The sequence below is a fragment of the Ranitomeya imitator genome, chromosome 7, assembly GCF_032444005.1.
Source record: "Ranitomeya imitator isolate aRanImi1 chromosome 7, aRanImi1.pri, whole genome shotgun sequence".
In the NCBI taxonomy this organism is placed as follows: Eukaryota; Metazoa; Chordata; class Amphibia; order Anura; family Dendrobatidae; genus Ranitomeya; species Ranitomeya imitator.
In genome coordinates, this window is record NC_091288.1 from 194,968,560 (window position 1) to 194,995,017 (window position 26,458).

Below are 26,458 nucleotides of genomic sequence, written 5' to 3' on the forward strand. Positions count from 1 at the left end.
CTTCCCGTTCCTCCACTGCTACAGTTTTTGCAGCATAGTCATAGTCTTCACTGCTTAGCATGTCATCGCACCCAGTGTGCTGAGACGTCAGACACACAGAGAGAATGACGGAGGAGGGAGCCTCAAATGATGGCTTCCTCCTCCATCATTGCTTTCAGCTGTATCTGCATTCAGAACCCAGATACAGATGAAAGGCAGGGGTGCAGCGCTGGTGCTGGTGTAAGGGGTTTCAAAGACTGTCCTGTTCCAGCCCACACACACACTCGTACCGTCATGTTTTATTGTAATAGAAGGTTTTACTGTTGGATTGTATATTTCATGGTGTATTGATCCAGTGCTCTTGTACAATGTATGGCTTTTGGCTAGGGAAAGCATAGTCAACTAATAGGTCCACTAGAGGGAGCACCTTGTACTAGTGGTCAGCACACTGTACATAGTTAATATAGGAGGGGCCACTGTGGGATAAGAGGAAAAGCATTTCCTGTTTTTGAGAAGAGAAGCCAGAGAGCTGAACAGCTCAAGAGGGCCTGAGTGCCCAAGTAGTCCCGAAGGGCTAAATGCCCGGGACCGCACAGTGACCATGTAATGTTAAGAGGGAAGCCCAGCCAACAGCAGCAGAACAACAGCAGAACAGAAGCAGTCACAGCGTTAGCAAGAATTGCAGTTTCAGGATAAGACACAGCATTAACGAAGGGCAGGTCGCTCACCATGTGGCAGATCATCGCTTGGGCTGATGCCCTCAGATCGGGATGAAACGGCTGAGGGAACTCCCAGGTGCAAAGAGTCTGAACAGGGATGACGCTGAGGAATTGTATGATGTGGTCAGTCCCGGGCACATGCTGTGTAGAAAGGAGAGAAGTACAGGGAAAGAGAAAGGAATGTATATTGTTAAATTAGCTGTAGAAACTGTAACAGAAATGGATGTGCTGCGAAAGCTATAGAGTAAAGTTTTGCATTTGAAGTTTGAAATGGACTATGTGTCTTTATATATAAGAATTGAGCAGTGGATCCTCAGCTATCCCGATGGGATCCTGACGGTGCAGAAGGCGAAGCGAAAGGTATGCTGCAGAAGGGACACCATATTCATGTGAAGGGAGACCAAGGCACACTAATGAATATGTTCTCGGCCATGACTACGACCTTGCCTCTGCCTCTCACACTGGCACTGGCCTCCCTGGACTCATGGGCCTTGTAGTGGCAGCATGGTCAGCTGCTATTAGCGGTACACCACTGGAGAGGGGATGCTTAATATTGCTTTTTTTTAGACGAAAAATTCATAAAATGTTCCAAAAGTCACTCGGGCATCTTGCGGGTATCTTTTCAGCCTTTTTCTCCTTGTTTTGTATCATAAAGTATAGAGCATCTTCTGATCAGAAAATGCCTGAAGAATGGTCTTCTCATTTCTTTTAGCCTTAGCTTGGCGTTTGGAAACCTGAAGCTGTTAAAAGTTGCTCAAAAGAATGAACATACGAAAAGCAAGTTGTTTTTACAATGAAATACATATGTACAGTCTTTTGAGCGTTTCCTGAGCGCCTTTTCAGTCGGTTTTCAGAGCAGACCCTTTTGTGTATATTGTGGCAGACAAGGAAGAGTGAACGTTCTGTCATCGGCACAAATTGACAATTGCAATCCAGACTCTTGTGCCCCTCCGTGTACAATCAAAGTGCTTGGCATCAAAAATGATCCCTTCCCTGGAGCGCGGACATCGGGATGGCCTGTGTTTCTGAAATGTGTATTTGATCCTGGTGAATGTTCTGTTCAAAGGAGGCCTAGATAAGAGAGGAGGAGGTTTTTTTTTCTTCTTCTGCTCCCACTTCTACAGAACCCTTGGGAAAGTTAAACAGGCTCAGATGCTGGACGATATGATAAAGGAGCAGGAGACAAGCGCCTTGTTTTTAGGCGAGGGACCCTCTGAGGGTGCAGCCACACTCCGGAGAAGCTGGTCCCAGGCACATGGCCCCAGCTGTCACTGTGAGCGATGAATTACATGCTATAAGAAGGTGTTGACAGGAGCAGCTGGACATCACAGAGTGATGAAAAGAAAGCGAAATTCATTCAGAGTTCAGACAGTCTGGTCCATTGGGGGCACAGACAGCGCCCAGAGAAGGATCACTGCTCCACCTTCTGGACAACTGACGGAATAGCCATGTCGTCTTCACCCCTTCAATGCCAACAAGAAATGTTCTCAAATTCAGTAATGAAACCTCTGATTACACAAAAGGTAGGGAATTTTTAACCGTCGAACACGGTGCGGAATCATAGAGCTTAACTTGGCCTTGGCTTACTTATAGCTAGTTTGGTGCTTTATTTATATAATGCCAACATATTCCACAGCACTTTACAAACATTATCACAATCTAAATTCCCAGAAGAAATCCATGCAAACACGAGGAGAACATACAAACTCCTTGCAGATGTTGTCCTTGGTAAGATTTGAATCCAGGAACCCAACACTAACCACTGAGCCATCGCATGCACTATACCTGATTGCCTGGCAAAGGTATCTTTCCTGGCATCCATCACCCAGACATACGTCCTACCAACTATCCATAGTGTGTGTCTGACTTAGGGCTCGTTCAGATGTTCATTTTCCTCAAGTATGAGAAAAAAAGGACCAATTATTTAGATCAACATTTGATCAGACTTTGATCAGAGTTTGGCTTGAGTGTCATCTATTTTTCTTGTACGTCGACAAGAGAGAAAAGTAAAGTTTCTCCACCTTCTCCTATGTGACTGTCCGTGAAAATCGTAGATTTTTTTCATGGACCTATACAGTTTCATTGCCAATTTTGATCCAACCCTCAGATCCAAATTGGACATGTCTCCGCTTGGTCCGTGACAAATCATGGATATACGAATGGTGTCATGGACTATCATGGCTACTAGTGCTATCCATGAAAACCACACATAGCACTCATATGTAGAAATAAGACCTCTGAATGAACCTTTATGATTAGGGAAGAAACTATTGGGTCTATGGTATTTGCATCATTGATTTTAAAGGGAATATGTCCCCCCCCCAAAAAAAAATCAACGGTGAGCTAAGCCCACCGGCATCAGGGGCTTATCTACAGCAATGTATCCTAAAAGATGAGAAAAAGAGGTTAGATTATACTCACCCAGGGGCGTTCCCGCTGCTGGTCCGGGTCCTCCCTTCTTCTTACGATGATGTCCTCTTCTGGTCTTCACGCTGCGGCTCCGGCGCAGGCGTACTTTGTCTGCCCTGTTGAGGGCAGAGCAAAGTACTGCAGTGCGCAGGCGCCGGGAAAGGTCAGAGAGGCCCGGCGCCTGCGCACTGCAGTACTTTGCTCTGCCCTCAACAGGGCAGATAACGTATGCCTGCGCCGGAGCCGCAGCCTGAAGACAGGAAGAGGACATCATCTGATGAAGATAGGAGGCGCTGGACCCGGACCAGCAGCAGGACCGCCCCTGGGTGAGTATAATATAACCTTTTTCTCATCTTTTAGGATACATCGGGGGCTTATCTACAGCATTACAGAATGCAGTAGATAAGCCCCTGATGCCGGTGGGCTTATGGATCGCCCCCAGACACAGGGCCACGGGTTCTCGGTACCGGGCCTCTCTTGTTCGGTTCTGAGGCTGTCACGGTGGCTAGACCCGGTCCGCGACCCTGCTAAGGGGCGTCCAATGAAGGTGGTGGTACGGTCAGTCAGGGGTTCGTGACGCCACCTGTGGTGTTCGGTCAGGGTGACTGACGCTACTGTGGGGTCCACTGGGGTGATGGAATGGTAGCTGGATGGTATACCTTCCCACAGGTGAAGTGTGTCCCCAGGGCTTCCCAATAAGGTGGATGGTGATGGTGTGAGGTGCAGGCAATAATGAGGACACAGGGTTGCAGTAATCCAAGGAAAAAAGAATCGGCAGCACTCACCAGTCTTGTGCACAGACCTGTTGAAGCGCTCGAGTAGCGCGAAACGGCCGTCGTTTTACCTGCACACCTCTCTGTATAATGTATATGCACCCCCGAGCCGTGAAGAATATGCACTAATAAAGTATTACCTGCCGTCAAGACTGGTGAGTGCTGCCGGTTCTTTTTTCCTTGGATTCCTGTATGTTGGACTTTCTCGGCATCAGCACCCGAAGTCTTGTTTGTTCGGCTGCAATCCTTGCTTGTCGGGTCCAGTGTGTCTGCTAGCTGGCGTCCTGGAGGTGCGGTCAGCTGTATCTTGTTTGAATTACTTTACACAGGGTTGCAGTCTCTTTACCACTTTACTGTAGACTTCAGGATCCTCAATCCAGAGCACGTTTAACAGGGCTATCAGAGACCGGCCGGTCCAATGGGCACATCCAGAGTTCCCTTCGCAGATGGAAATCGTTGCCTACCACTAGTGCCTGTGTGTTGTAGTCCTACTCTGCTGAGCATTCGGAATAGTCCTCACAACTGCTGTTCTCGTTCATTCGTTCTCTACAGCTCTCTCTCTCTTCAGTTCCAGATGTTACTAGTTTCTCGTCCCCCAGTATGTTTTGGCTAGGACGCACCCATATGACGGGAAGGCTTGGAGGTCTTCCGGGACCCTAGAGACACCCCTCTCCCAATGTTGCCCCCTATGTCTTCTTAGGAAATTTAAGGTAGACAGCCAACCTATAATTGACTGTCCGGCGGAGTTTGAAGTAAGGCTTGAAGTCAGTTACTCCTGCGGTGTTCCAACCACCGACTACGTGCCTCAGTAAGATGTTGCCTCTCTCTATCGGCACGACTCTTACTGGCTCTCCTTTGTGCTTGATCTCGTTTACACTGTTCCACAATATCCTTCCCTTCGTGCCTCTCTCCTGGATACCGCCGCAGGGTGTGCAGGCGCGGTTCCGTTACGTTCTGTTCGCTAGGCACCTGCCAGGTTCCCATGCCTGACAATGAACCCCCCTGTGTCTTCTCCCTGCAACACCCCCGCCACGGGATGTTGCCTGGTTCCAACCCAGTCAGCTTCTGACTAACTTCCTCCCCAGCCCCTAGTTTTACCAATGTGAGGAGTGGCCCAATAAATAAAGCCTTTTTCTCCCCCTAGTGGCCGGAGTGTGAAGTGTAATGTGTTCTGGTGATACCTGGTCAGGAGAACTCCTTAGTGCCATCAGACGTACCGCCACTCTCCTTAGCGGCAGAATGCCATACTGCAACGACCAGGTCTCTGGGGCACTGCACTTACCTCAACCTCGATTTTGGGGGTGACAGATTCCCTTTAATCTCTTTAGCATCGACTGGACTTGGGTGCACAGTTTTTGGAAACCCCTGATCTTCACCCTCAACCTCCTTCATGGAGGTGAAGATTTTGGACTCTGAAACATTCCTGTAGAATTTTATATGATCATTCTGTGTGCTGATCTGAGGTTTAGACTTTGCTGCAGAGAAATGGGCTTGGTGATGGCCCTAGTATAGTCATGGATTGGTGGCAGTAGCGCTCATAGAGTAGTTGCGAAATAGTAGTCAACAGGAGATCGGACACAATGCAACAGTTCGGAGGAAAAGACAGGGACGTTATCTGAAACGTAGACAAGGGTCAGAAGCAATGGTTAAACAAATGGTAAAAGGTAGGAATTGAAACAAAAATACCATGCAAGGAATGGTAGAATGATTCTTCTTGACGTCTTCTTTGGGTGTTGGTTGCCTTAGCAGACTAGGAGAAGAAGTAGGGAAGGAAAAAGTATCCCGATGCTTACCAACCGGATGTGGCCACCTGCAAGAGCTGCCCCCTTTTGACCTGTGTCGCTGGAACGAGATGAGGTAACAATGAAGTGACATCTACATACTGTATAAATTGAGCTTATTGGGGGTGCAAAGGACAGAAGTGAGCCTATAGGTCTTTCCACCGATATTCCAAATGACCTCTTAGAACATAACGGAACCTAGGACCCTCTTAAAACATATGAGCCTATATGATCGCCATGTTTCCTGTATGATCATAGTTGTCATACATGAAAAATTCCAGAAAAGGAACAGCATGAAAAATGTAAGACAGCATTGTCAATGGAACGGGGTCACTCTGAATTTCCATAATTTACCAGGAGTCTGATGGGTTGTTACGAGTTAAACATTCACTAAGTGACTGATGTAAGTCCCACAGACGAGTTGCATCAGTTTACAGATACGTCTCTACGTTCCCTGAAGACTCTAAGGATAAATGTTTTCATTAATTAAACTATGAATTATCATCTAGAGATTTTAATTGGTTGCTGTGATGATTCCGGGCTGGATAACTCACTTGAAACTTCATAGTCACAAAGCATAATGTGCAGTAATGGATCAATATGGATGTTGGCTCTCTCTTGGTCCTACAGTATGGTGTTTTTGGTAACCTATCACCTACTGCATGTGCTGAAAGGTGGATCCTGCTCGTAATAATACTCTACTACCTAGTATGTACCGTATATATGGTTTTTAGGAAGCCATGGTTCCTCCCCTTACTTTGTAACACTATCTTTACGATATCGCACACCTATTACATGGATGTGCCCTTGAAGGTTTCCACATGGGATAGTAAAAAGTAAAGACGTACTTGGCACTCCAAAGAGAAAATGAAATTTGTGACTTTATTGTAAAATTGTAATGCTTTGGTCCTTAACGGATTCTTCATGAGACACAGATTGCTGCTGGATTTTAGGGGGACAAATGCAGATGAAAGCGCTGGAGATAAGCAACCATGGTCATAGTGTATGGCGCACCATGGTAATCTGTGACTTTTTTTTAAGTCACAGACCACACCCTTCCTATAAAAGCTGCTGAAATAAACAGCTGACTACCAGTTATCTGACTTCTAGAATTGCCATCAAACATAAGGCTCACAGGAAATGATGTGGAGAAAGGTTATTAATATGTTTGACATAAGGTTAGTCCAAAGAGTAAGGTCTAAGACTAAGGCTGAGTTCACATTGCATTAAACCCGTCCGTTAGACGGACTACGTTACACCGCGGCATAATGCGGTGTAACGCAGTCCGTTAATGCCGCCATTGAATCCAATGTCGGATGCATCGCTAGTGATGTGCCGTCATTGAGTGACGGACCCCGAGACGTGGGCTGCAGCGTTTCCGGGTCCGTCACCGCTAGCGCAAATAGAGCTAGCAGATGCTCTATCTGCGCTAGCGTGCTGCCATACCGGCACTTGCGTTAACAGCAGCCCATTAACGTATGTGTTGAACAGGCTGCTGTTAACGCAATGTGAACCCGGCCAAAGAGATGCTTTTGGAAGGGGCATGACCAAGGCTGTAGTCGTGGCCATACACTCGTGTATCTGTGCCCTGGCCTCCCATTACATGAAAACATCACGCATCACGTGGCTCCACTTTCTGACCTATCAGGGTCACCTCTGCTTTGCTGCAGGCTCTCATCAATCGGTGTAATAAAGATTGAGACACAGTCCTGTTCAACTTTCAAATAAACAACTTTACTGTTTCCTTTACGCAGCACATCCAGATTCTTCACAGCATTTACATCAGGATTCACATTACACATCTCTTCTTCTTTCCCTGCGCTTTCCTTCCTGTCACACAGGACACACCTGGGTCGGAACGTGCCACACGGTTCCTCAGCGTCCTCCCAATTCAGCTCTGCTACGGTTAGGTATTCCTTAGTCTGTTTCGCCCCAGACAAGAGAATTTCTGTCTCCGAAGCTAGTTTCCACTTGGTGAACGACCTGCCCTTCTGTACTGTGCTTTGCGGTGACCCAGCGTACTCTATGTTCCAAGCTCACTGCATCAGAGAGTTCCCTCAGCAGCCGTTTTGCCTCAGTACTGAGGGCATATGCCAAGCTATAAGCTGCCACATCCTGAAGCTACCTGTGTCCCCGTACTGTCACTGTTTCTGTCTTGACTCTCCTTTTTCTGCTGTTGTACTGGCCCCTGCTGTTTCATCCCAAAGCTGTGGATGGCTGGGCTTCATCCTTAATAAACATTGCATGATCATTGCTATTGACCTGGACACTTAAGTCCATGTGTACTATTTGTGCACAAGGGGCCCTTCTATATACATAATTGTCTAAGGGGTACTTCCGTCTGTCTGTCCTTCTGTCTGTCACGGATATTCATTGGTCGTGGCCTCTGTCTATCATGGAAATCCAAGTCGCTGATTGGTCGCCGCAAAACAGCCACGACCAATCAGCGACAGGCACAGTCCCCCGCAGTCAGTGGCCGGCGCCCGCTCCATACTCCCCGCAGTCAGTGTCTCCGGCGCTCCGCTCCCCGCAGTCAGTGTCCCGGCGCTCCGCTCCCCACAGTCAGTGTCTCCGGCACTCCGCTCCCCGCAGTCAGTGTCCCCGGTGCTCCGCTGCTTACTCCCCGCAGCAGTGTCCCCGGCGCCCGCTCCATACTCCCCTCCGGTCACCGCTCACACAGGGTTAATGCCGGCGGTAACAGACCGTGTTATGCCGCGGGTAACACATTCCGTTACCGCCGCTATCAACCCTGTGTGTCCCCAACCTTTTACTATTGATGCTGCCTATGCGGCATCAATAGTAAAAAAAAGTAATGTTAAAAATAGTAAAAAAAAACAAAACCTGCTATTCTCACCCTCCGTTGTCCGCTGAGGCGCTCGCGCCTGTTGCCATCTTCCTTACCCAGCGATGCTTTGCGAAATTACCCAGAAAACCTAGCGGTCTCGCGAGACCGCTAAGTCATATGGGTAATTTTGCAAAGCATCCTGGGAACGCAAAATGGCGGCAGCCGCGCGCTCATCTGCACGGCACCGTTGGATCCCAGGAGGCGGAGAGACGGGACGATGAGGAGCAGCGACCAGAATGGTGAGTATGTTCAACTACAAGGGGCCCTCGGATCGTTAGGTGAGTATGTTTATTTTTTATTTTTTTAACCTGTGACATACGTGGCTCGGTAATATACTACGTCGCTGTGCAATATACTATGTAACATAGTAACATAGTTAGTAAGGCCGAAAAAAGACATTTGTCCATCCAGTTCAGCCTATATTCCATCATAATAAATCCCCAGATCTACGTCCTTCTACAGAACCTAATTGTATGATACAATATTGTTCTGCTCCAGGAAGACATCCAGGCCTCTCTTGAACCCCTCGACTGATGTGGCCTCTCTTGAACCCCTATGTGGCTCTGTGCTGTATACTACGTGGCTGGACAATATACTATGTGGCTCTGTGCTGTATACTACGTGGCTGGGCAATATACTACGTTGCTGGGTAAATATACTACGTGGCTGGGCAATATACTACGTCGCTGGGCAAATATACTACGTGGCTGGCCAATATACTACGTCGCTGTGCAATATACTATGTGGCTCTGTGCTGTATACTATGTGGCTGGGCAATATACTACGTAACTGGGCAATATACTACGTAACTGGGCAATATACTACGTGGCTGGGCAATATACTACGTTGATGGGCAATATACTACGTGGCTCTGTGCTGTATACTACGTAGCTGGGCAATATACTACGTAACTGGGCAATATACTACGTCGCTGTGCAATATACTATGTGGCACTGTGCTGTATACTACGAGGCTGGGCAATATACTACATGACTGGGCAATATACTACGTGGCTGGGCAATATACTACGTGGCTGTGCAATATACTACGTGGCTCTGTGCTGTATACTACGTAGCTGGGCAATATACTACGTAACTGGGCAATATAATACGTCGCTGTGCAATATACTACGTGGCTCTGTGCTGTATACTACGTGGCTGGGCAATATACTACGTGGCTGGGCAATATACTACGTGGCTGGGCAATATACTACATGACTGGGCAATATACTATGTGGCTGGGCAATATACTACGTGGCTCTGTGCTGTATACTACGTGGCTGGGCAATATACTACATGACTGGGCAATATACTACATGGCTGGGCAATATACTACATGACTGGGCAATATACTACGTGGCTGGGCAATATACTATGTGGCTCTGTGCTGTATACTACGTGACTGGGCAATATACTACATGACTGGGCAATGTACTACGTGGCTGGGCAATATACTACATGACGGGGCAATATACTACGTGGCTGGGCAATATACTACATGACGGGGCAATATACTACGTGGCTGGGCAATATACTACGTCGATGGGCAATATACTACGTGGACATGCATGTTCTAGAATACCCGATGCGTTAGAATCGGGCCACCATCTAGTCTGCATATAATCAGGAAGTCTTCCCTCTCTTAACTGTAGCTGACCCCTCCTATCATTACTGTGCACATTATTGTGCCTCTTCTAGTGTCCAAACCCCAATACTACACTTTCCCTATTTAACAAGTACATGCAGTATAAAATTATATACATTAGACACATAACAGCTATTATAACCTTATCAAAAGAGAAGGCAGTTGAGTATTATATGTACCCGGCACATCCCCTACACATTCTTCACCCTTATTTCCTGTAAGGAGGTATGGATTTTCTCACAGGGAACTGCTCCCCGTGTAGTCCCCATTAGCAATGACTGCCGCATAGATCAACTGGAGACGCTATTTTTTTTTTTTACATCAAATGCCTGTATGTAAAAGCCTGGCAACACTTAATAAGGTTTCTATGGACATACATTGCTCAAGCCACTTCACTTAGCAGAACAAATGAACCCTGGCCTTCACCCTTTTCCCTGTACAGAGATCTGGACTTACTACAGAGCCCCCTGGGTTATGTCCACAGAGTGGTTGCTGGCTGGTGGAACGATCTTGCAAAGGAGAGACTAGAAGCTGTGTCAAAACCAGAGAGACCAGATACAGGACAAAGTAAGAAGTCATGGACAATGTCAAAACAAGAAGATCTGAGCACCTGGTGAGAGAGGCAAAGGTGTTCAAGGTCTTCTCATTGGTTCATAGAAGGTCTCATAGATAGTCTCGATGGGCCCAAATCCGTCCAAAGGGAATGATAATGGGAGGAAACTGAATACTTGCTTAGAGAAGGCTCTAATCCATCACAGTCCCTTACAGTCAGGATGTAATGAGATGATAGACTTTTTAAGAGGGATGGACAGAGACAAAAGAACTTTGTGGAGGTGGGATTCACAAATAAATGCGCAACCATATAATGGCTGAGCCAAATCCATCAAGGCGCCAACTACATGGTCAAAGTTTGCCTTTTAGATATTATTCATTTTTCTCTCAATACTTCACAAGCCAGCTGAGAAAAAAATGCTATGGAGCTGGTGACGAGGCATGAAGAACGGTCAGTAGATAAACTTCTGGTTGCCTCGTTTTAGATCTCAAAGTGCCCATTGCATTGCACTGGCTGTTGGTACTACGTAGTCCAAAACGAACTAAAGTGCTAAAGTACGACAATTGGTGGGAAATACAATGACATTCTGTAGTAAAAGGATATTTGGAAATATGACACTCAGATGGGATCCATTCTATAAGTATAATAGTTAAGAGAGAATACGGCATGTTGTGAAAGTAGTAATATTTCTTCACGTTATACAATTTCAAGTGTAAAGCGGAATGTTTCGGTCTACAACAATAGACCTTCATCAGACACACGGATTTAATACAGCCAGAAGAAAGAGAAGTCAAGATGAAAAACAGAGCTAGGAGAAATGCGATCACCGTCATCTGAGACTGATGAAGGTATAGTGTTTTAGATCGAAACGTTACACTTTACACTTTGGAATTGTATGGGATGAATAAATATCCCTACTTTCACAGCTAACAGAATGGCATATTCTCTCTTTACTATTAGTCTGTAGTAAAGGAATAGGAGAGTTTAATGGATTTTTGTAGCTCTGTTGCCTCATTTTATGGGCAATCCTATTAGGACTACCACATGATTATTATTTTCATAGGGACCGGCTCTTACGGGTCTATGGGAAACTTAGTGACCATATATTTATATTAGTGCCAGTATAGATGGAATGGCTACACACCAGCTTATTTAGAAGTAATTAGATGGCAAGCCTGTTTAGATGTTTGTTCAATGAAGCGTTGGGGGACCACAGAAAGCACATTACTACATTCTCCAGTCTTGTGGTTGTCTATGCTCTTTTTACAGAAAGCACAATGAGAACAGCTGCACAGATGCCCAAATTCCTATTTGGATGCTTTTAAATATTCATAAATATCCCAATAACCACCCCTACTCCTCTCTTCCACAAATCTGGCCAAGGACCAAAGACCACAAGCTGTGCACTTATTTCCACAGGCTTGGATTAATGAAGTGGTTAAAAGAATTGTAATTCTGAGTAGTTCCCACAAGCTCAAAGAACCCTTAGAAAAATACTTACACTCGCCTTTGACAATGATCAGGTTTTGTTGTTGCAAACAGATGAAGGAAACAAAAGGGAAAAGTCAATTTCGTCTCATGAATAGGTTGGAAATAAGATCAACTCTTCTGAATAGATGGCCTTGACTCACGGGCGAAACTTTACGTAGAGCAGAAGTAGGAATCATACTTATGGCATGAGGAGGCCCAATGGTCTGTTACAAACCCCCAAATATAACAGAAACCATGGAAAGTCTACTTCTAAAGCAGATAGATGAAGCTGCAACCCATAATGAGGTCCTGGTTATGGGGGACTTTAACTACCCGGATATTAACTGGGAAACAGAAACCTGTGAAACCCATAAAGGCAACAGGTTTCTGCTAATAACCAAGAAAAATTATCTTTCACAATTGGTGCAGAATCCAACCAGAGGAGCAGCACTTTTAGACCTAATACTATCTAATAGACCTGACAGAATAACAAATCTGCAGGTGGTCGGGCATCTAGGAAATAGCGACCACAATATTGTACAGTTTCACCTGTCTTTCACTAGGGGGACTTGTCAGGGAGTCACAAAAACACTGAACTTTAGGAAGGCAAAGTTTGACCAGCTTAGAGATGCCCTTAATCTGGTAGACTGGGACAATATCCTCAGAAATAAGATTACAGATAATAAATGGGAAATGTTTAAGAACATCCTAAATAGGCAGTGTAAGCGGTTTATACCTTGTGGGAATAAAAGGACTAGAAATAGGAAAAACCCAATGTGGCTAAACAAAGAAGTAAGACAGGCAATTAACAGTAAAAAGAAAGCATTTGCACTACTAAAGCAGGATGGCACCATTGAAGCTCTAAAAACCTATAGGGAGAAAAATACTTTATCTAAAAAACTAATTAAAGCTGCCAAAAAGGAAACAGAGAAGCACATTGCTAAGGAGAGTAAAACTAATCCCAAACTGTTCTTCAACTATATCAATAGTAAAAGAATAAAAACTGAAAATGTAGGCCCCATAAAAAATAAAAAATAGTGAGGAAAGAATGGTTGTAGATGACGAGGAAAAAGCTAACATATTAAACACCTTCTTCTCCACGGTATTCACGGTGGAAAATGAAATGCTAGGTGAAATCCCAAGAAACAATGAAAACCCTATATTAAGGGTCACCAATCTAACCCAAGAAGAGGTGCGAAACCAGCTAAATAAGATTAAAATAGATAAATCTCCGGGTCCGGATGGCATACACCCACGAGTACTAAGAGAACTAAGTAATGTAATAGATAAACCATTATTTCTTATTTTTAGGGACTCTATAGCGACAGGGTCTGTTCCGCAGGACTGGCGCATAGCAAATGTGGTGCCAATATTCAAAAAGGGCTCTAAAAGTGAATCTGGAAATTATAGGCCAGTAAGTCTAACCTCTATTGTTGGTAAAATATTTGAAGGGTTTCTGAGGGATGTTATTCTGGATTATCTCAATGAGAATAACTGTTTAACTCCATATCAGCATGGGTTTATGAGAAATCGCTCCTGTCAAACCAATCTAATCAGTTTTTATGAAGAGGTAAGCTATAGGCTGGACCACGGTGAGTCATTGGACGTGGTATATCTCGATTTTTCCAAAGCGTTTGATACCGTGCCGCACAAGAGGTTGGTGCACAAAATGAGAATGCTTGGTCTGGGGGAAAATGTGTGTAAATGGGTTAGTAACTGGCTTAGTGATAGAAAGCAGAGGGTGGTTATAAATGGTATAGTCTCTAACTGGGTCGCTGTGACCAGTGGGGTACCGCAGGGGTCGGTATTGGGACCTGTTCTCTTCAACATATTCATTAATGATCTGGTAGAAGGTTTACACAGTAAAATATCGATATTTGCAGATGATACAAAACTATGTAAAGCAGTTAATACAAGAGAAGATAGTATTCTGCTACAGATGGATCTGGATAAGTTGGAAACTTGGGCTGAAAGGTGGCAGATGAGGTTTAACAATGATAAATGTAAGGTTATACACATGGGAAGAAGGAATCAATATCACCATTACACACTGAATGGGAAACCACTGGGTAAATCTGACAGGGAGAAGGACTTGGGGATCCTAGTTAATGATAAACTTACCTGGAGCAGCCAGTGCCAGGCAGCAGCTGCCAAGGCAAACAGGATCATGGGGTGCATTAAAAGAGGTCTGGATACACATGATGAGAGCATTATACTGCCTCTGTACAAATCCCTAGTTAGACCGCACATGGAGTACTGTGTCCAGTTTTGGGCACCGGTGCTCAGGAAGGATATAATGGAACTAGAGAGAGTACAAAGGAGGGCAACAAAATTAATAAAGGGGATGGGAGAACTACAATACCCAGATAGATTAGCGAAATTAGGATTATTTAGTCTAGAAAAAAGACGACTGAGGGGCGATCTAATAACCATGTATAAGTATATAAGGGGACAATACAAATATCTCGCTGAGGATCTGTTTATACCAAGGAAGGTGACGGGCACAAGGGGGCATTCTTTGCGTCTGGAGGAGAGAAGGTTTTTCCACCAACATAGAAGAGGATTCTTTACTGTTAGGGCAGTGAGAATCTGGAATTGCTTGCCTGAGGAGGTGGTGATGGCGAACTCAGTTGAGGGGTTCAAGAGAGGCCTGGATGTCTTCCTGGAGCAGAACAATATTGTATCATACAATTATTAGGTTCTGTAGAAGGACGTAGATCTGGGGATTTATTATGATGGAATATAGGCTGAACTGGATGGACAAATGTCTTTTTTCGGCCTTACTAACTATGTTACTATGTTACTATGTAATGGTCAGAAGACACCCTGAAATGGCACATAATAGTTATAGAGCCCAGGTACACATTTAACATTGGGGCTCATAATCTTCAATTTTCTCGTCTGCGTTGACCAGCTTAGGAATTTAATGAGAATCCTGTGAATATGCAATAAATATTTGAGATGAGAATATGCAGCGCCCCAGAGACCTGGTCGTTGCAGTATGGCACTCTGCCGCTAAGGGGAGTAGCGGTACGTCTGATGGCACTAAGGAGTTCTCCTGACCAGGTATCACCAGAACACATTACACTTCACACTCCAGCCACTAGGGGGAGAAAAAGGCTTTATTTATTGGGCCACTCCTCACACTGGTAAAACTAGAGGCTGGGGAGGAAGTTAGTCAGAAGCTGACTGGGTTGGATTCAGGCAACATCCCGTGGCAGGGGGTGTTGCAGGGAGAAGGCACAGGGGGGCCCCTGTCAGGCGTGGGAACCTGGCAGGTGCCTAGCGAACAGAACAGAACGTAACGGAACCGCACCTGCACACCCTGCGGCGGTATCCTAAGAAAGAGACACGAAGGGAAGGATATTGTGGAACAGTGTAAACGAGATCAAGCACAAAGGAGAGCCAGTAAGAGTCGTGCCGAGAAAGAGAGGCAACATCTTACTGAGGCGCATAGTCGGTGGCCGGAACACCGTAGGAGTAACTGACTTCAGGCCTTACTTCAAACTCCGCTGGACAGTTAATTATAGGTTGGCTGTCTACCTTAAATTTCCTAAGAAGACATAGGGGGCAACATTGGGAGAGGGGCGTCTCTAGGGTCCCGGAAGACCTCCAAGCCTTCCCATCATACGGGTGCGTCCTAGCCAAAATATACCTGGGGGACGAGAAACTAGTAACATCTGAAACTAAAGAGAATGAAAGAGAGCTGTAGAGAACGAATGAACGAGAACAGCAGTTGTGAGGACTATTCCGAATGCTCAGCAGGGTAGGACTACAACACACAGGCGCTAGTGGTAGGCAACGATTTCCATCTGCGAAGGAAACTCTGGATGTGCCCATCGGACCGGCCGGTCTCTGAGAGCCTGGTTAAACGTGCTCTGGATTGAGGATCCTGAAGCCTTCAGTAAAGAGGTAAAGAGACTGCAACCTTGTGTCCTCGTTATTGACTGCACCTCACACCATCGCTACCTACACCACTGGGAAGCCCTGGGGACATACTTCACCTGTGGGAAGGTATACCATCCGGCTGCCATTCCATCACCCCAGCGGACCCCATAGCAGCGTCGGTCACCCTGACCGAACACCACAGGTGGCGTCACGAACCCCTGACAGACTGTTTCACTATTCTCATTGGACGCCCCTTAGCAGGGTCGCGGACCAGGTCTAGCCACCGTGACAGCCTCAGAACCGAACCAGAGAGGCCCGGTACCGAAACGCGTGGCCCTGTGTCTTGGGGCGCTCCAAATATCTATTTAAAAGAGTTGTCCACCCCTGGTGAAATCATAGGCAAGTGCTGAAGCTTGCCAAATCCTAATGGTGTTCGACTCCAATGCTGGTCCCAATAGTCGTCAAGTGACCCCAAGACTAGAGTCTCAGTTTGTTCTCTCTGAGAAAATTGCAAAATGCAATATACTTGTATTGAGCTTGCCAGAAACAGTCCAGTTGGATTCCGGTCCTGAATATGGATATAGCATACTTACGGTCATGTGACTTCCATTCCCGTTGCTGACATTGACGAATCCTGACTGTGTGCAGGGTGTGCATCTCGAGGATTCACAAGTCTGCAGTCTCACAGTGTGACTTCAGGCTTGTCATGTTAGACAGGACAACACCTTTAATGTTATATTTGGCACTTAATAATCTATAAATATTATAGGTTTGTTAGTGCTGCCATTCTCTCAGACTGCACAGCACTCCTGTTCTAAAAATGGCTGCCAATGGAGGAGCATGTGAGCAGACCTTGTCTATACCTCCCAACCATCCTGAATCTTTCTGAACAGTTCCAAATTTGAAAGAAACCTTTTGCACATGGGATACTTTAGAAGGCATCACATTGTGTGGGTGGCTGTGAGGACATTATACTATATGGGTGGCTATGGGGCATTGCATTGTCTGGGGCAATGGGTGGAGCATTATACTGTGTATTCAGGGATCATACTGTTTGTTTCATATTGTGTTTTGAGGGTTGTGGTGGGCTTCGTACTGTTTGTGTGAGTGATTTGGGGGCATAATTTTGTGCATGGGAGGAATGTACTGTGGGGACATAATACTGTGTATGGATAGCTGTGGGGGGTCATACTTTGTGTGGATAGCTGTGGGGTCACCATACTGTATAGGATGAGCTGTGGGGTCACCATACTGTATATGATGAGCTGTGGGGGTATCATACTGTATATTGTGAGCTGTGGAGTTATCATACTGTGTATGGATAGCTGTGGGGTTATCATACTGTGTATGGATAACTGTGGGGGGCATCATATTGTACATAGGGATGTGTTGGGGGCATCATTCTGTGTTTGGTGATCTGTGTTGGGAACATACTGTGTGTGGGGAGCTTTGGGGGCATCATACTGTGTGGGGAGCTGTGGGGGAATGCACTGTGGTTACATTATGCCAGGTGTGGGGGCCTTGAAAAAGGTACTATGTTGTGTGGGAACACTAATGGGCTTCACTTGGAGAATATTTTTGGGTGGGTGCATATAAAGGATTCGGTTTGGGTACTGGCTTAGGTTAGGGGACTGGCTTAGCATAAAATATTAGCTGTCTACTAGTGATAAGCGAGTATACTCATTGCTCAGGTTTTCCTGAGCATGCTCAGGTGGTCTCCGAGTATTTTTGACTGCTCGGAGATTTAGTTTTCCTTGCCCCAGCTGGATGATTTGCGGCTACTAGACAGCTTGATTACATGTGGGGATTCCCTATCAACCAGGCAACCCCCACATGTACTCAGGCTGGCTAGCAGTCGTAAATCATCCAGCTGCGGCAAGGAAAACTAAATCTCCGAGCAGTCATAAATACTCGAAGACCACCCGAGCATGCTCGGGAAAACCCAAGCAACGAGTATACTCACTCATTATTACTACTGTCTACGCAAGCTGCAGTATGTTTTTTATTTTTTTATTTTTCAAGGTTGGGAAATATACCTGTCTATCAGCCTCCTCCAACTGAAATCAGTGATAATCTATATTTTTTAAACGTAAATACCACAAAATCATGTCCTCAACTTATTTGTTAGAATAGGTCTAATGACATCACACTGTATACAATATATTCTTCGGATTCTGATATCAGAATGTAGATGATTTATGCTGTATTGCGGTATAATTATTGTAGGGATTTCTTTTATGGTGCATTTTGAACCTTTGCACTCCATATTTTTAGGCCACTGATTAGGCGATCATGGCTCTATAGGTCCTGTATGATTTCATTTTTAGACTAGACAGAAATGCCAGACTGTTCAGACAGCTCATTCAATCATTTGGGAATTCATTCCTTGATCTGCTTGCGATCTCCGCGTTCCGAAACAGGTTGCAAAACCGAGGCCTGTGTTGTGCTTTCCTAAAAACTGACAGGTTGTTTAATTATTCTTGTGTCATTAAGTTTTAAACAGTCATATTTTTGCTAATGGAATGACTTAATTTGACAGATTGTCGTGGATTCTTGGAAAGCTCCAGTGGAGACATCGCTCCCTCCATTTGGGCATGTCATTAAAAAAAAAAAAAGCGAAGCCGTCACAAATTCTTCCTAAAATAACTGCAGTTGTAAAAATGGAAGCATCAATATTCACTCGAAAGCGAGTCGTTTGTTTATTAACCTATTAGTATGTTAAAAGTTAATTGTTTGAAGCATGCACTAATGACTGTGTTCAAATTAATGCTAAAATTAAAATAAACAAATGGAAGCTTCTAATAACCGTTTACTACAGATTATTAGGAAGCACATTTTTCTTGATTGAATTGAATAAGTAAGAAAAAAAAATAGAAATTGGTGGAAATTATTCTCCAGCTTGTGAAATTGCAACAAGTGCAAAGTTGCTAAAGAAAATCAATTTTTAAGCGTTCTGGGGTCATTTAGATTAGTGGGGCACTGCGATTGTTTCCTAAACTGGCTCTGTCCAAGGAAAAAATTGGACATATTCATAACCCCATTAAATAATATTGGTCCGAGTGCAATCCGATGTTTTGCCGGATTGCATGCGGAACAAAAATATGGCCATGTGCATAAGTCCTAAAGAGAGTGCATTAGCATCCTATATGACCCACTGATTGATGTCAGTACGATGTTTTAACTAATGGAGACGACCTATGGCCATACCCATATACTGTAAAATACATGCTTGTTGTACCTGAAGGTCACCAAGATGGGTTGTGTTGGTGACTGGCACCTCTTAATATCAGCTGTCCTGGTCTTCCTACTTGAAGCACTCTTCGGTGTCCAGACCTTTCTCTGTGTTTATGGTGCAATATTTCCCAACTCAGACCTGTTTGCTGTTCAACAATCCCCTATATCAGTTATTGCTTTCTGACCTCTGTTACGCTCTTGGCCTTGACCGTTCAAAGATCTCCTGTCTATGACACTAGGAGCGGGAAAGTGGAAAACTCCTCCCCTAACACCCTGTATAAATACCCCTTCACCTAAACCCTCCGACATTAACCCGTGCCCCCTCCTCCAAACCTTCGTCATGCTGACCTCCGCCAACTGTGCAGGCCTAGGGCTCCGGCCTTCTCCTATCTGCCTGCTTTTTCCAGTGCTTCCTGGATTCTGACCCCAGGCTCGTTCCTGACCATTTACATACCTTGTTTTTCAGAGACCTTGCAGGTTATTGTTTATTCTTTCCCATTGTGACCTGTGGCTCAAACGTGACTACATTAGTGTATTGTCCCCTGATATGTTGCTCTCTGTCTCTGACTACCTGCTGATGAATGGCAACTAAGATGTATGAAAGACACAGCTGCCAGCCAAGTGATTGGCCAACCACAGTTCCCTGACAGTTATCTAAAGTGTATGGGGGTTTTACACCATGGATCAGTTGTCCATGGTCCCATTCGAACTTTGGACATCATTGTTGAAAGGTATTGGTCCTAACCACTGAGCCAATGAAGTCTAAACATATTGATTCATATTTTAAACTTATACCCCCACCCTAGACCTCGGCACAACAAAGGTGCCATTAATGTGGTACCAGATCATCAAAAATGTCTTACATAATGAAAGTTGTGAAAGGGTTGAGCTAACGAACAGGATCGCTACGGTCATATTGGTGGTTTGTTGGCCCTTGCCAGACATCGTTTTTGGAGAATTAAGTCTTTGGGTCCTAACATAACATAAAGCAATGATTTAAGCCTCTGGGGTGGGTTCTCAGCAATGTTTATGTGTTTAGACTTTTCTCCTAAGTTCTGGCCAGAGGGACTAAGTACGTAAGCAGATGATAATTGTTCCCTCTCCACTGTTGTTCAGGACGGACTCTTTCTGCGTTATATTTAGTACTACAAAAACACCAACCCTGATGTTGGAGGAAAACCTTTACTTTGTGAACTGTGAAGAGGGAGTCACCCAGAGATGGTCCTAAAATGAAAACTTCTGTGCCCGGTTGTCCAGCGTAACATAACTAATCATTGATACTGTCATCAGTGTCAACACGTTGCTTTCACCACCTAACTAAACACATGTGCACTGGTGGCAGCATTAAAAAATGAATCCCGCCGGCCTCATGTCCAAACATTTATTCCCCTGACCTTTGACCGGAGAAGACCACCAGTTGTCCTTCTTTGTATTGCTGCAATGACCTCTGGCTAAAGCTATATTCCAGAAGCACAACATTTATGAGAGCAGAGATGAGACTGGAGATTAAATAAATCCATGGCTCTTCCTGCACAAACCGAAGGAAGACATTTCTTTCTACACAGATTATGGAGTTTTTTAGGACATTTTCTGGATGCGTCTCGTGTATTGTATCTATAGTCACGGGGTGATTTTACTAATCCCCACTAATATCTCACAACTCAAACACTTAATAAAATTCACATGTTCTCTCAAAGTCTGATACTTCAACTTTCTCCACCTATCCAAAAATCTGCATAAAATGACCCATAATATAAGGGAAACTGTCCTCTGATTTTTATGCTGCCAGAATCATGGACATCATCAGACACTGCCCTATTGCAGTCGGGTATGAAATGCTGGAACTCCGCAGCCGGGGACTATGGCCACGATTTCTGAAGAAAGGCGATTCTCTTGCCGGACTTGACGAAGGGGCATTTTAGAGCAGACACACACCTCGTAATGAATCATGAGAGGAGCATTGTGGTTTGTGCTTCATAAGATTTGTGGTCTAGCAAAGGCACCAACCCATGACGAATATTAAGAGTGGCGATCACCATGTCCTCGTCCTGCCCTAGCTCAGCCCACTTTGATGGAACTGGGATGAGAATGGAGTGAAAATACTAGAATTTGCATTTTTTTAACAACCTTGTGTTGAGCCAAAAAAATTCAACTTTTCAAACCTTTCTTCCACAGAAATCTGGTGAAAATTCTTTGTGTGTCGGATGACTATTCCAAGGCAGGTCCTTGATGGCTTCTCCCGTCAGATCCCTATGACAGACAGGTCTCTCCTTAAAGACATACTTACCATACCTGTCATTCTCGGGGGGCAGAGTTGGGAGAAGGCACTGGAAACCCAAACTAGTCATCTGAGATACATGGGTCCCGGCTAGATTTTCAAAGTATTTTTACAGAGTAAAGAACACACAAGTGCAATTATGCAGTAAATGCCCTTTTTCATGCTGCCCAATGTTCAGGCAGGAGGAAGCTCCGCTCAGGTTCTCTTTAAAGCGGTCATACCAACAATATGTTATCGACTATTGATAGAATAGCTACAGGGGTAACATATTGATTGCTGGAGATCCAAGATCCAACCATTAAGACCCCCACTGATGAAGAGAATATGGCTCACTACACAGCCCTGTCTAAATTGAGCAGAGGGCCAGGATACGCACTTCAACTCCATTCATTGTCTTTGGGACTGTGGAAGATAGCCAAGTAGCTACTCCACAATTTCTACCATTTCCATAGAGAATGAATGGAGCAAAGACGTGAATCCTGGAGAGTGCTGTGAGGACCCCTGTTCTCAGGATCAGTGGAGGTCCCAACTGTTGGATCCCAGGAATGAATAAGTTATCTCCTATTGATAAGGAAATATGAAACATCACCTTAAAGAACATGTTTTTGTATCTTTCATATACTTTAGGTCCCTTTTTTGGGTCCTTTTATTTCAAACAAAGATCTTTCTTTACAAGCATTTAGTAACATTAAAAAAATGGGAATAAACATATAGAAATAAAAAAAAAATCAAGGAAAATCTCCGTATAAAGGAACTCTGATTATTTGATTTTATTCCATTTTAAGGCTATGTTCACACATTGCGTTTTTGCAGTTATTTTTTATGTGTATTTTTTGTGCAAATTTTCAGCTGCACAGAACCAGCAAAGTCTATGAGATTTCAGAAATCTCTTGTACACACTTTAGTTTTTTTTCCTGATTTTTTTTGCAAAATGCAGCGTGTCACTTCTTTCAGCATTTTTGCAATGTTTTTCTCCCATGTGTTGTGCAAAACTGCTGCAAAAAAAACGCAGTTATCAGGATTTGCTGCTTTTTTGGTGCCAAAAACTGATGACGTTGAATCAGGTTTTTTTTATGCACTACACTTTATCAGCATGCACAAGAGACAAATGTACCCTGACAAAAACGCACCAAAAAGGCAGCAAAAACAACACAATAAAAGTCACACTCAGCAAAACCTTTTTTTATGTTGCTTCTTTACTGCCCAGAGAGCAGGTTTTGTCTGCAGAAAAAAACGCATCAAAAATGCAATGTGTGAACATAACCTAAATAGTAATGGCATAGAATAAGCCATAAAGGTCTGACAAGGAGAAGGTCTCATCTTTTGGACCCCGATTCCCTGTTTTGCAAGTTGAATAACTTTTGAAAAGTTTTCTTAAGATATGAAGTCTCAGAGTTGTTCTAATCCATGAAGGAAATGATGGTTAAAAGATGTTGGAGGACAACCTGTAATGGAAGCCAGTAAAGCTCTGAAGGATCCTTGGAGGCATAGCTCTGCGTTCATATACAGTTAGGTCCATATATATTTGGACAGAGACAACATTTGTCTAATTTTGGTTATAGACATTACCACAATGAATTTTAAACAAAACAATTCAGATGCAGCTGAAGTTCAGACTTTCAGCTTTCATTTGAGGGTATCCACATTAAAATTGGATGAAGGGTTTAGGAGTTTCAGCTCCTTAACATGTGCCACCCTGTTTTTAAAGGGACCAAAAGTAATTGGACAATTGACTCCAAGGCTATTTCATGGACAGGTGTGGGCAATCCCTTTGTTATGTCATTCTCAATTAAGCAGATAAAAGGCCTGGAGTTGATTTGAGGTGTGGTGCTTGCATTTGGAAGGTTTTGCTGTGAAGTAAACATGTGGTCAAAGGAGCTCTCCATGCAGGTGAAACAAGCCATCCTAAAGCTGCGAAAACAGAAAAAAACCATCCAAGAAATTGCTACAATATTAGGAGTGGCAAAATCTACAGTTTGGTACATCCTGAGAAAGAAAGAAAGCACTGGTGAACTCATCAATGGAAAAAGACCTGGGCGCCCACAGAAGACAACAGTGGTGGATGATCGCAGAATAATCTCCATGGTGAAGAGAAACCCCTTCACAACAGCCGACCAAGTGACCAACACTCTCCAGGAGGTCGGCGTATCAATATCCAAATCTACCATAAAGAGAAGACTGCATGAAAGTAACTACAGAGGGTTCACTGCACGGTGCAAGCCACTCATAAGCATCAAGAATAAAAAGGCTAAAAAACATCTAAAAAAGCCGCACAGTTCTGGAAGAACATTCTATGGACAGATGAAACCAAGATCAACCTCTACCAGAATGATGGAAAGAGAAAAGTATGGCGAAGGCGTGGTACAGCTCATGATCCAAAGCATACCACATCATCTGTAAAACACGGCGGAGGCAGTGTGATGGCGCGGGCATGATGGCTGCCAGTGGCACTGGGTCACTAGTGTTTATTGATGATGTGACACAGGACAGAAGCAGCCGAATGAATTCTGAGGTATTCAGAGCCGCCATACTGATCCCAGGACACCAGGCAACAGAGAGTCATGACGGTTGGGAGAACCCCTTTTAAAACAATTCTCTCAGCACAAGCCTGCAGCTGTTGTATACTCAAGAACCATCCAGATGAACAATGCAATGGGTTCTGCCTAGAGAGAACCAAGTGTCTAGACTAGAAGGGCAGAAATACATAATGTGATTTTCATACACAGAACAGGAATCGTTATTCAATTATGTATATTTGTTGAACAGGACGCAATTTATTCAACCTCTCCACATGTGAGTCCCCTTTCATTGCCTGGCCCTCGCCTCCGGCATCTGGCAGTGACACCAATGGTCAAAGCGACTCAAGTAAAACACACACAACTTTCACCTGTCAACACAAAGCTGAATGGAGCGTTCCCGTCCGACACGTTGTGTTTAGATTAAGCGGCGGAGGATGCAATTATGAATGGTCCATGGAGGCAATCAGTTATGCTCCTCTCAGGTCAGAAGAGGGTCAGCCTTATTATTCATGTGTACAACCACCGAATAACCAGCCATCGCCATTCGTAAGATAATGCAATTGGAAACTCATTTGTAACTTCACAAGAAAAAAAAAAAAATACAGCTGTTATCACCTTATATCTGTTTAATTTTCTATCTTTCTCCAGTAATTAGAAGAAGCATTACAGTAATAGAATTGACGTATAGATCAAATTAGACTTAACCCCTTACCTGGCTGGGCACTGTTTTCCAATTACAATAAAACCTACAAGGTCTGACTGCTACGCTTCCTTTGAACAGTGCAGAATATACTCGATGTCAGGCTTTTCTAAGACGAATTATTATTTTAATGCAGACTTTTTTTTGCATTCTTTTTATTTTAGCTAAAATGCAGTACTGAAAATGACCACTAGGGTCAGTATACATTACGACCTTTAACCCCAACAAGACCGGGCGACTTTCCGTTTTTGCGCGTTCGAGTTTCCTCCTCCTTCTATCAAGAGTCATAATTTTTTTTCCCTGTCAACATAGCCGTATGAGAGATGTTTTTTTTGGGGGGGGGAAGGACGGGTTGTAGTTTTGATTGATGCCATTCCTTTTTACTATAGAATGTACTGCAAAATTAGGAAAAAAATACAAGGAAACGGTGAAAAAAAATTGTTATTTGGTTTTTTTTTTTACAGCATTCACAGACCTGGTGACTTGATTCTCTCCTGGTCAGCACGATTAGGGCTCGTTCACACAGGCGTATTTTCGGCCCGAGGGCTGTACGCGAAAAAATAATAATAAAAATAATAATAATCTTTATTTTGATATAGCGCTAACATATTCCGCAGCGCTTTACAGTTTTGCACACATTATCAAAAATGTATCCCCAGCAGAAGAGAGAACCAGGAATCCAGTAGGGAACACGCTGGTAGCAGTCACGGAGGATAGGTTTGGTAGGTAATTTTTTTTTAAATTATTTTAGAATCACCATGCACCCATTTTTAATCTAAATAATTGTACTGGAAATCCACTTTAACATATTTTGTATTGGTATATTAAATTGTTTTTTTTTTTTATACAAAAAGATCATCACATCAGTCAACAAGTTGTGTGTTTAATTTCATCTCGGCCCCATTCTCTTCAATGGAACTGAGTTGCAATACCAGGAACAAACTCATGGTCAGGGGGGGGCGCTGTTTATAGAAAAAAAAAGCTGCTATGTTTTTCTAAACCTGTAAAAACTCATCCTGCCACTGCAGCAATCGCTTGACACTTTACCCCCTGTCCAAAAAAAATCAGAGAAAGATATAAATGTATTTATTTATTTAAATATCCACATATTCTAAGAGTGTCAATTTGTGAAATTCTGGCTTCCTACAGCCATCACTAGGAGGAGCATAGATTATCATGAAGTCAATAAATAATGGCTGTGCAAGATATGTTCAACTGTAGCCGATATCCATGGCTGAAATGTGTGTTTCTGTCTATTTGGGACGCAGATCCGCACGTTGATTAGATTCCTTGCCTTTTATTGGCGCAATAATCCATGACTTTTCAATGTAGTATCTGAGCAAATAATGAACATGGTTTATATCTGTCTGCAGTGAGCGCCCCCTAGTGGTGGCTGCAGTCAGTCAGGGTTTTATCATGTGCCTCTATCGCTGCTATATTCAGAATACTTAGTATTAGATGAATTCTACATCTGTCTGCCGTGAGCTCCCTCTAGTGGTGGCTTCGGTCAGCCAGGATTTATTATACATCTGTATGGCTACTGTATACGGAATATTTCGCATTAAAGGGAACCTGATCTATGGGCAGCAAGTAATTTTTTAGTGACACATTAATTCTAAATATTCCCTAGACATTAGCTTTAGAGATTCATGGTAAAACCTTTCTG